Below are 12422 nucleotides of genomic sequence, written 5' to 3'. Positions count from 1 at the left end.
AGGATACCTTGCATACATAAGGATAGCGCTGACAAGTATGTTCTCACAACACGCACACACACACACATACAGACACACACATACACACACACATACATATACTCAGACAGGCACACACGAGCACACAAACGCACACACACGCACAAATAAACACACATATAAACACACATAATATATCAATTATTAATCATACAGATAGACAGAGAGAGAGAGAGAGAGAGAGAGAGAGAGAGAGAGAGAGAGAGAGAGAAAGAGAGAGAGAGGGGGGGGGCTGATCGGAGGCAGAAGACAAGAAGAAAGAGAATGAGAGCCCCTTCCCCCTTCTACACCCCGTATGGGCACCGATCAAGGATAAAGACATTGAGAAAGAGGAAAATGGAAGGAGAAAAGCCATGAGGATATTAGGCAATAAAACGAAATCCAAAAAGCTCTGGGAGTAATCTGTAGGGGAAAAGGCGTGTAAGATATGATACAGGAAGCAAAGCAACCTTTGCTTGCCATTCCCCAGGCTCTGTTTAATAACTGAGATTATGGAGTCGTGTGAGCCTTCCAAGGGGGAGAACACACGGCTACGAGATATCTCTTTTAACTTTTTAATTGAGATAGGCGTACAAGGAAAATAAAATAACGCATCGTGGCATCTGGGGGGAGGGGTGTCGAACCTGGATAGCCTCGGAGACGTGACGAGCGTGCCTCGTGAGTGATTGTGTTGCTCCGTGTTTATGTTACGTGAGAAGTGAACCTAAATACGTTCTCTTTTTAACACAGCTTCGTCTTGTTCCTTGGAGGCGTGGGTTCCACCGCAGGCGTTGCCAACATCAACAAAAAGCAACGCGAGCCAGTGTTGTTGTTGTTGTTAACCCTATAATGATGTCATTGAGTAGGTGTGTTTGTTACAACGGTTTGGTTAGTAGCTTTAAAAACACATTTTCACCCAAAGGCCTACGTCTCATCAGTCACAGAACAAGTCTATTCCCTTTTCGGGCCACCAGTAAAGCGACCAGGTCCGGCTGATGGGAGTTTCTAAAAACACCAGAAAGAAGGACTATGAAATGTGGACTTCTATTGTACGCTCAGAGATCCGCATACCAGATGCATCAGTTTTTTGCTTTGTGTTTATAGCTTCAGCTGCGAAGGTGGAGCCCGAGAAGGATTGTTTAATTCTAATGTTTCCCGCACCCAATGACACACAGTTGTCCTCATTAATGAGGCGGTCTGCTTTGACCGTGTCTTCCAAGGCCAACCCAGGACGAGCGTGAAACCTCTTCAGAGCAGAAACAAGAAGAAATAAATATACTACCCCTCGCAGGAATCATATTCCTGACTTCAGTGTATAAGGCAAAGAACCCATTAAAAAACCCAACACTCAAGCACTAACTAAAACACTAAAAAGCAACAAGATAAAAAAGAAATACCAACAAAATATCAACTGAGGAACAAATGCAGCTCCCAATTGATCGACAAACCCAGCGCGACACATCAAAGATTGTTGAATGAGTTTATTGAGTTGTTTTTTTTTGTTTTTTTTTGGGGGGGGGGGGGGAGTATATTTGTTTTTGTAAATATTCCAATGATTTGATTTCAAGTGAGTGACATCTATAACCAAGCGCAAAATATTCCATCTTACATTGCGCTGACATATTCGCTCTAAATCGTTAATTGCACAGCTATTACAAATGAACTTTGCTGTTTTTGTTCGTAAATTTGATACTTCTAGAAATATACTATAATCCAACAACCCCTAAAGAAAAAAACCTAAAATTAAGGGGTCTAGGGTGATAACGTGATTATTTGACTGTCATGGATCGGCCACGCTCCGAAATTGCCTAATAACACTGATAATTGCCGTTTATCCGAGATATCACGATACATCCAGAACCCATGGAGGTGATGAAAACGTGAGCGCGGAGCAAGACTCCGTTGTAAACACCCACATGTGAGGGTAATTACATGAGGTTTTATGTGGGCTAGACACTCGTCCGATTAGTCGAGCTCGCATAAACTCGTCAGAGATAGAAAAGCAGACAGAACTGAGGTCAGGAGGAATAACTGTGGTCTCTGATGCTGCACAAAGAAACGTTCTTATCTTTGGCCTATACAAGAATTTCTTTCTATCACCTTGTTCCTTGGGTATATGGTCGGGCATATCGAACATATGAAAGACAAAATGACATCCAGTGTTACAAAAGATTAAGGAGAATAGCTCAAATGTTGGAGCAGTCCAGTAGTTGTTATTATTTTAAATATTTTTTTTATTGGAAATGACCGCCCCCCCCCCCCCCCGCATTACTTTTCATACGACGGCTCACCCCACCCCTATCTTTTGCTCTCTCTCTCTCTCTCTTTCTCTCTCTCTCTCTCTCTCTCTCTCTCTCTCTCTCTCTCTCCCTCTCTCTCTCTCTCTCTCCCTCTCTTTCTCTCTCTCTCTCTCTCTCTCCCACTCTCTTATTTCTCCATACCACTCTCCCACTTTTTCATTAACTCCCCCTCCCACAAACACGAGTATCGTATAGAGATCCATTAAGGTACAGCGTAGGTAGCTTCAATTCAGAAAAAAATGTCTTTGCATCGAATGCTCTTCGTTATTATACAAAGTCTGCAGAATCGGCCAAGTGTCTACTCTATTTTACATGCATTCATGGCATGAAGAAACATAATCCGCACGCGCCTGGAAACATACTTAGAGAATTCATTGCCTGTGTGGAAGAAGGCGTAATCTGTATAATATTAGCCTGTTGATTAAGATTTTTGTTGGGCGTTCGCTAAAACTGAAACTAAAACCGAGTGTCTGATCGCTGAGCGGGTCATTTTGATATTTAACCCTACCGTTAGAAGCCTTTGTCAGAAAAGCTTTTCCTGGAACTGGGAAGCAAAAATAATATACACCAGACCACATTTCGATTCAAATTTTTGGCATCTGCCTTTTAGGCGATTGCGCCACCTTAACTCCACCTCAAAGTCCAGATCTTAACAATCTGAAGGCCACTTTGACATGAGAAGAAAACATAAAACGTTACTCATACCCGGGTAAGGACAGATGGAGTATGATTGTGATTCTGACCTTACTTGGTTTGAACTTTCGCGCTTGTCAGGATTAAACTAAGTAGTCCATCAGTAAGCTGCTAGACGTTTCATGGATTGATAAAAGAAGACGCGAATCCGTGCTGTTTGATAAGTAGTTTTATCATGTAGGACTAAAATCGATCACGCCATCATCTCAGTTCGCACCACGACGGGATACAGTGCGACTGACTCTAGTTGTTCACCTACTTGACCTGCTTTTATCCAAGATGGACATAACATCGGAGGTCCCACATCTTGAATAACCTTACAATTTCTGAAGGGGCGCTGAACTCATACCGTACCACACAAGTATCTGTCACCAGAAAGTTTCACAGTATTACCAGTTACTGTAAACACTCTGCTGTCACTTTTTCGATACTCTTTTAGACCTTTCCTTGTAACATGTGCAAGGGGGATGGTGAAGTGGGAGGGGGGGGGGGTAAAGTGAAAAGGAAAAAAAACCCTCAAACAAATATGTACGAGCACAGTACCTCTTTATATCGTCATCCTCTGTTTTTGCAGCTGAGGCATCGCTGCTTGTACGGGGCCCGGGAGTTATCGCTGCCGAAGCAGTCGTCAACAGAGACGATAGGGCAATCTAGAGACAACAATGAGCTCTGTTCTTTACGGAGGAGCACGCGCGATCTAGCTATTCGCCCCCTGGAGATTGAACGCAGTCGATACCATTCCTAATATTCTTAGAAATTGTTCGATACTTTGCGAATTTTACCATGTTTTCCTTTTAAAGATAACGCTGTGCACGACACGAGCATTTGAACAACAAATGCCGTTCGCTTCATCTGACAATTCTATCATTTAATACTCAGTTTCCACTTTCTACGAAAAGTTCGTGAGAGAATGAAATATTTCCTCAGTAGACAAGGATAAAACACTCTCGCACAGTCCGGGTTCGGGCCATAAAGCAATACGCCTCCTAAATGAACTAATTTGTGTCCATTGGGCCTAATAATAATGCTAATAATGCTAATTATAATAATGATAATAATGAAAATAATAACAACAACAACAGCAACAATAATAATAATAATAATAATAATAATAATAATAATAATAATAATAATAATAATAATGATACTACTACAACAACAACAACAATTACTACTATTACTACTACTACAACTACTACTATTACTACTACTACTACTACTACTACTACTACTACTACTACTACTACTACTACCACTACCACTACTACTACTACTACTACTACTACTACTACTACTACTACTACTACTACTACTACTACTACTACTACTACTACTACTACATCCGTCAACGTCAAACGATGACCAATGCATCTGCACTTGAGTAGATTTGTTAAATGAAAAAATATCGAATATGCCTTTACTACGACCAAAGACCCTTAATCGATACAGTATAGTACTGAATAAGCCTCGTCCCTTTTTTCTCTCTAATTCTGTGGAGCAGGCCTGTCTCGGCAAAGCAAAGCGGCAGTGTATAATGTAGATAAGCAAGAGATACATAATAGCACGGTGGCTGTGACATAGAGCCGCTCTGTGTTCCTGGCGCGGACGCGATAAGCCACAGAGGGGGGCGAAGAATAACACGAAACTGCGCATTTCTACGCTAAAGTGCTGGAAAAAGTTGTGAAAACGCACGTGCTAACTTGTGTTTTATGTTTGCTGAAAAATATCATTGGTGAAAGGGCACAATGGTGGGTCTAGAATATATTAAAAAGAAACTCGGTACAACTATAAAAAAGTAGCACAACATTTTTTTAAAGCGAATTTTGCCCTGCGCCTCAACAAACAGTAAGCATGAAGATCTACATTATACAATAAACAACCAACTAAACAAGGTTAGATAAACAAGATAGTAATAAAAACAAGCAAACAACCCCTCCCCCCCGTCCCCGCCCCCGCCCCCGCCCCCTCCCACGCCCCCGCCACCGCCCCCGCCCCCACTCCCCCTTCCCCAGGAGGCATACTTTTGAAGTCATATCATAAGATACTCACGTATTTCATCAAGGAGACATTAGGTCACAATATTTGGTATTTTTACCGTTGTTTTATCTGCCTCATGTGACTTTTCACCGTCTTGCTCCCCTCCCTCGCCCCCCCATCTCCCGAGGGGTAAATTTAGCAGCTCAGCTGTTTACATTATCCAGCGAAAAAAAAGACTGTGCATTTCAAAGCTCTAATAGTAAACTCTTAGTGACTCTGCCTTTATGCATATAAAGATAAGGCATCATATTCATTTTAGTTGCGACCATGTGTCTTTTCTGCTTTCCCTGTGAAATATTTTAGTAACAGTCATTGGACACCTTCACTTTCGTGCGCTGCTCACCATGCAGCAGAGTATGCGCCTGCTTTATCGAAACTTCTCTGTCGCATGTGTTTCAACAGTCTGCACCCCCCCCCCCCGGGATAGACTCATAATAATTGTCTTGGCAGCGTCCGACGTTAGACGCGTACTGTGGACATCCTCTTCTTCGTGTACTTTGGGGTATTCCATATCACGTTTCAGAGTCAGAAAAAGGCTGACAGGAAATGTTTTCGTTTTTCAGCCGCCTCTGCATTAATAGAAAAAAAAATCAGGTGTAACAAAATAATGTCTCCATACTTCGTAGACAGATCTACATTCATGATTTCAAACGAACTCAGCGGCTCAAAATTAATCCTACTTTTAAAAAAAAATGGCGCTGAAAAAGGGGAAAGCTAATAATGGTGCATTGTATAGATTAAGGAAAACAGGAATGCCGTTGTAAGGGATAGAATATGACGACATGCAACATTCCTTTTGTCCTGTGCCACCCCCCCCCCCCACGCACACACACTCACACACGCACCTCAGCTTCTCTCGTCACGACGAGATTTTAAAAAAAATCGTCTTATTTTGCGAAACTCGCCTGACGTCAGAGAAATATGACCAGAACTATCGAAACCAATCTACTCATTTGAAAAAGAAAAATCGGGAGGGGTTCCTTACGTATGCTGTCCAGGTTAACCTGCACTCTGCACCAACTGAGTCACACACGACAAGGATATTTAGCGTACGTGAGAGGAACAGTGGAGCCTTTGTAGACTAGATCTATGCATGGAGGCGTGCAGGCAGCTGGAAGAGATAATATTCAATGTGCGCAAATATTGCCGTTCACAATCCACCCTCCCCCCCAATCCCCCCAACCCCCCACCCCCCACCCCAAAACAACAGCTACAACAACAACAACAACAACAAATCACCCCCCTCCAAAAACAAAACAAAACAAACAACAACAACCAAACAACACCCCCTCCCCCGAAGAAAACAACGTACTTCTTGGAAGTGGTAGGCATTTTATAAATTCTCAGCAGCTAAAAAATCTCTATCTATCTATCTATCTATCTATCTATCTATCTATCTATCTATCTATCTATCTATCTATCTATCTATCTATCTATCTATCTATCTATCTATCTATCTATCTTTCCATGCTGACATCATCGGAATATTTTATACGTGTGATCCCCCATTAAATATATAATAAATCTTTCTTCAATTTTTCCACAATAACGGCCATTGTCATTCCGAGAACCCCTCTCTCCCCTTTTCCTACACAAAACCCTCAATGATCCCATTGAACGAGATCTTATAACTTTTTATTTAGCATCTTTGGAAATGGGAGGCAAACAAAGTACTGTGCTGTGCGACAAGTAAGGGTTGTCTTTGTGCGAACCACACAGCAGGCTATTTTCCATGTGGAATACATGTCTAATCATTACACACCAGGCATAAATGCAAAGTATTTTAGGGGTAGTGAAAAATAATTATTCCAAACTTGGAATCGAACCCCAAAGCGTTTCCATGTTGGTTATGATTCTAACCATAAACAATGATTTTATTACCTCAAAATAAACAAATAAAGTGCTTTTTCTTAAAGAACTAAAATGCGTCTTCTCCGATGAGATGCTCATCAAACTTTACAACAACCTCTTTGTGCCAACCAGATAATTCCAACTGTCTATGCCACTATCACGAGCGACACACATCGTTGAAGTTTGTTAGACACATAACACCATCACCCACATATTCAGTTCTCTAATATTGTCAATTAGTATTTTACTGCTGGTTGGTAGAGTGTGTTAATTTTTTTCCATAAACATTTCTAAAAGCAATCTCAGAGGGCAAACCTTTTGTCAAGTGAACAAACGTGAAAAACCATGTTCAAGGTAATCTTAGGCTAACTTTTGCCTCACATCAGAAAAAAGAACATTGAAAGCAGTGCTGATGACTGGATCATCTCGAAAACCGGAAGTCAAATAATAGGGAAACCATCACCGACTCCTTGTTCACGTTTTAACACCTCCGTGAAATACCTCAGATGCTCGGGACCGCCGGGGTTTACCGACTGGCGCCGGACAAACACGAAAAGCTCCGAACAAACAGAAAAACGGGCTCCGAGCGGACTTAACGTCTTTTCTGACTCTTTGCTCATGGCGACCAGGGACCGTAGAGGATGTTTGGCGGACTAACAGCCTGACCGAGGGCTAGTCCAGGCCGGAAAGGAGATGAAAATGCCAAGGCAAGTTGTCAGCGTTGGCCAACAAAGACGCTACGAGGGCGGTCGACGACAATTCTAGATAAACGAGCCACACGAAGGACTTTTGAGAGGTCTGCAAACACACTAGCAAGCCAATTATTATCACTGTTGAATGAAAGTATCAAGAACTATACCGAGATTGTATGTCAGCAGTTATTGTGCACGTAGTAATTTTTTAAAATTAGATTTCTTTTTGGCGGCGAGGAAACCAGGCTGACCGGTATCGAAATGTGCATGCACGGTCTTGTTAACCAAAGGGTTCCGAATGTTTGACTGGTCCCTGGCATAGTTTTGAATGTATCAGTGTATATTTCTCCCTAATGTGCTACTTTTTCTCTCATGCATCAACCGCGTAATCGGTGTGCATTTAATGTTTTGCTAGTACTTATTGGTTTATTTTTACCTTCCTATTTCACAAAAGATACGGACAAAAGAAAACTTGTATAAATGTTTCCGTAGTTGATTTTCGTTCCGCAAATTGGTGATTTATTCAAATATCTTTCAAATATATGCATGTCGCTTCGTTTTTCTCCGTCTCGCCACAATAGTTTCTGACTGTTTGCTCTTATCTGCTCGAGGGCCATCGTCCACTTCGTTTCGCGTTAATTATCAATCCCTTCAAGTCATGGCTAACGGACGCTGGGGTAACCACGAGAGACACTTAAGCACGACCGGCACCATCAGAGCAAACACAAGATGGAGCTGGAGACCCTGGGTACATAAAGAATGACAAGGGTCTAACTCCGCGCAGTGCACTGCTAAGAAATTAATGAATAAGACTTCATAATTTTTAATACTATTTTAAGATGTAGGATTACTACGATACCGAGGGGTTTTTTTTCCACAGTGAAACAAACACTCTTTAATTCATCTTTATAATGTGGCAGACAGAATAAGGGTTTAATAAAATAAACCCTATTGTCTGTTATTTCTAGCTTGGTTCTACAAACACGAAGAAATACTAGATAGAACCTTATAATTGTCAAACTCCTCCTGACCGTTGTTGTCACATTTCGCGAGTAATGTCTAAAATGACCCCTCTTTTTTCTCCTTCCCCGCTCGTTCTCTCCCCCATGTCTCTCCCTCTTTCTTCCACTCTCTCTGTCTTTGTCTCTTTCTCTCTCTCGTCCTCTCTCTCCCCACCCCTCCCAGCCCCTCCCCACGCTCGTCTCTCCTGGTCAACTGGCTCTTAGAATCTCCTCACAATAAAGTTGCCAAGACGAGAAGGGTTACCAATTACCGAGGGCAAAAAGTGTGGTCACATTGAGAACAGGAAGAGCAAACACCAGGCTGTGTCGATAGAGAGAGAGAGAGAGAGGGGGGGGGGGGGTTAAAGGTAATAGTGGTGAAGCATCAGGAGGTTATTTTGAAGATTTCCGGAAACGGCCGTTAGTCATTAAAAATGTCATTCTGCTACAAAAATCTTTTAATCCTTTAGCACGCTCTCTCTAACATAATGGGGTCCTATCCTGGAGGGAATCTATGATATTTTCGTGCGATGTGTGCTCCCTTCTGTCGTGGAAATGCACGTAGAAATCCTTCCCACAAGGTTTGGAGGCGTAGTAGCTGTAGTTTGTATAGTTTTTGTCCACCGAACCGGCTATGATTTAATTATGCTCTGGATTTGAAATGTAGTAGGCTAGGGGGATCTGTTAGCTTAAAGTGAAAAGTGCTCGTATCTTCTCATGCCCAAAAAATCTTGTTCGGTCCCTTTGTTAGGGAAAATTCGCAACTTGGGAAAGTCTTAAGGTTTCACGTTTCTCTTCTGGGAGTTAGGAGAATGCTGTATCCAGGGTTATCAAAAGCAGACCAAAAACACTATGATTTCAGATCAGTTTTTATCGTTATGATATATTTGGGAGGCAAAAAGTCTGGGAGTAAGCAGAACAGTTTCATAGCCTCTGATTAGACATTTGTAACAGAAATGCAAGGATCGTGATCATCACATTCAAAGCTTGTTTTCTAATGAATTAAACAATCAACCGTTACAGAATCATTTGTCAAAAAAGGACCTGTCGCTTTTTATCAGATACAAGTCTTTACTTAAACAGCAACACAAAAAGAAACATAGTGCTTACAGGTCCCAAGGAAGCTACATTATCACAAATAAATCTTAATGGGTGCCGTAGTCTTAAAGGAGGAAGATCGATGAGATAATGATGTGAGAGAAAGAAAGCACGTTTCAAAGTCCATTGCTATCATTATTCTTATCCTTCATTCTCCTTTCTCCAACCTGCCCAATGCTGCGCTGCCACATCTCCACGTAACGTTCCATCCATCCCCCACCATGATCACATTCGTGCATCTTTTCAATCGCAGCTTTTGTGGAACAGCAGCAAGCGTTCATTCTAATCTCTAGACTCAAGAAAAGCCCCTTTTTAACTTCAGCTTGAAATGCCGAAGAGAACAAAACTACTTTTGTTAATGTGGTTCAAGCATGTCCCTGAAAGGAACGACGAGTATAAAATGAATTTAAAGGCAAAAAATGTCGAAAGAGTGCAAAATCTGGGAATCTCCCCTCACTTCTTCCTCTCAAGTAGGGGGTTTGGAGCACTATGACGCTTCGAAGTTGACTCAGAGTTGGGTTGGTTGAGGGAGGAAGGTGGGAGGGGGTGGGGGTGGGGTGAAGAGGGATTACAATTCAAGAATTTCCTCCTGCTAGCCGAGGAGCATGTCAAAAATTGATACTGAATTAATTTCCTTGTCTTTACCCACTACCCCCCCCCCCACATAAACCACCCATCTCTTTCTAGGCGAGAAGGTCACCAGAGCAGAAGCAAGCGAGCTCTAAAAAATGGGTATTGGAAGCGAGCTCTAAAACATGGGTATTGGAAGCGAGATCTAAAACATGGGTATTGGAAGCGAGATCTAAAACATGGGTATTGGAAGCGAGATCTAAAACATAGGTATTGGAAGCGAGATCTAAAACATGGGTATTGGAAGCGAGATCTAAAACATGGGTATTGGAAGCGAGATCTAAAACATGGGTATTGGAAGCGAGATCTAAAACATGGGTATTGGAAGCGAGATCTAAAACATGGGTATTGGAAGCGAGATCTAAAACATAGGTATTGGAAGCGAGATCTAAAACATGGGTATTGGAAGCGAGATCTAAAACATGGGTATTGGAAGCGAGATCTAAACAACGGCCAGGCTCACAAAAACCTCCACCGGATTAGAAAGATGACAAAGTGCTTTCCTTGGGGAGAGAACTATGGAGACAGGGACGTGACTAGAGGCTGGAATCTATTTTTTTCCTTCTGTTTCCCGCCTGTTGATTTTATGCATCCTCGAACACTTAAGCTTTCACTGTGGAATTGACGGATGATGTCATAGAGTTCAGCTGAAGCTTTATTTTCTCTTTCATGGGCCAAGGAAGCTTTGAATGGAATGAAAGATAAGGCAAGAAAAGCAGATTGGCATCGCACTGACTCAAGGTGGGCTTATTGAAGTCAGGGTCTTTTGATGTTCAAGCATGGCGGATTGGAAGAGCAGATGTCTTTTGATAGTGGAAAGCGGGTGTGTTATAGTATGGTATGCAGTTTATGAGTATAAGAGTGTAACTCTCCTTTCTCTTCTTTACAAAGAAATGTTCTGATAAGAAGGAAACAAGAGGGTAGGTGGCTGTTTTGAGAACCCCGCTGAGCGCTTTTACATAATAATTTCTTTACGGCCCAGTCTTATTTTTTTCAAGCACTAAATGACCGTAACTGTGCCCAGGTGGTGTTCTGTGAATAAAAACAACCCAAGTGGTTGGTAGTGGACGTCACTTTAGAAGTCATTTAAACAACCCGTGATGCTTATTACATCACCATAGCTGATGACGTGACGACAACGGCAGGCACTGTTCAATATATTACATTAGTATTTAAAACACAAATGCAGTTTCTTGGTTAGTCGAATAGACTTAAAACCCTTGAACATCTAACCCTCGCATGCACAATTGAAGGCAAACAAGGTAGGGTTAGAAGCAGAGCAACTTACTTGGAGCCCTATGCAGGTGGGTCACAGGGAAAGATACGGATAATTTAGCGTTTTTTTAAAAAAGAGCATCCTTGCAAAGTAGTGAATTGGAAACCATGATCGCCGATGTCTGTCGCAGATCTGGCACTTGTTGATGGTGATTCAAAATTCAGGGCTTGATCTGATTAGAGGAGAGCTGTATTTTTCCGGTTCTCGCTCACTGTCTGTCCTTTCTCTTTCGTTTTGCGCCCGTGGTCTCCAACGTGCATTTTCATTAATTTGTTTCTTTACTATCTACTTTTGCCTTTTTCTCCTGCATCATTCTGAAAGGTATGCCAAATTGTATATTTATTTCCTATGCACCTTTCTTACAGTATGGCTACCGTTGTAATGATTCAAGGACCACACAAATACAAACGCTCATATCTGCGCGTGCACACGTTTTGTCGTGCACGCACACCCGCAACTGGCCAACCAAGCTCTTCTTCCGTTTCAACACATTTCGCACAGATGCAAAACTCACTGCCTGCTTCTGTGAATCATCGAAAGCTTTGCTGAGGATTTTTTTCTCTCTCTTCAAAGAGACAAAGAAAACGCGATGACACTGTGAGACATGCTCAATGGAATTAGATGACGACCAGCAGGGAAGATCAAGGTGTTTCTGATGTACACAGGCTCGGTTAACAAAGGCTCAGTGTTGTTAAATATTCTTTTACTCACTCCGAAAAAAAACCAACCGCATGGACAAAGCACTTGTTTAAATGAGTTCAGATGGAAGGCGTGAGAAGAGCTGAGAGGAGAGTGAGAAAGGAAAGAAGGATACCATCTCCCCCCT

This window comes from Aplysia californica, unplaced genomic scaffold, assembly GCF_000002075.1.
Source record: "Aplysia californica isolate F4 #8 unplaced genomic scaffold, AplCal3.0 scaffold00321, whole genome shotgun sequence".
Lineage (NCBI taxonomy): Eukaryota > Metazoa > Mollusca > Gastropoda > Aplysiida > Aplysiidae > Aplysia > Aplysia californica.
The sequence above is the reverse complement of the archived record's forward strand: the minus strand, read 5'-3'. Positions refer to the sequence as shown.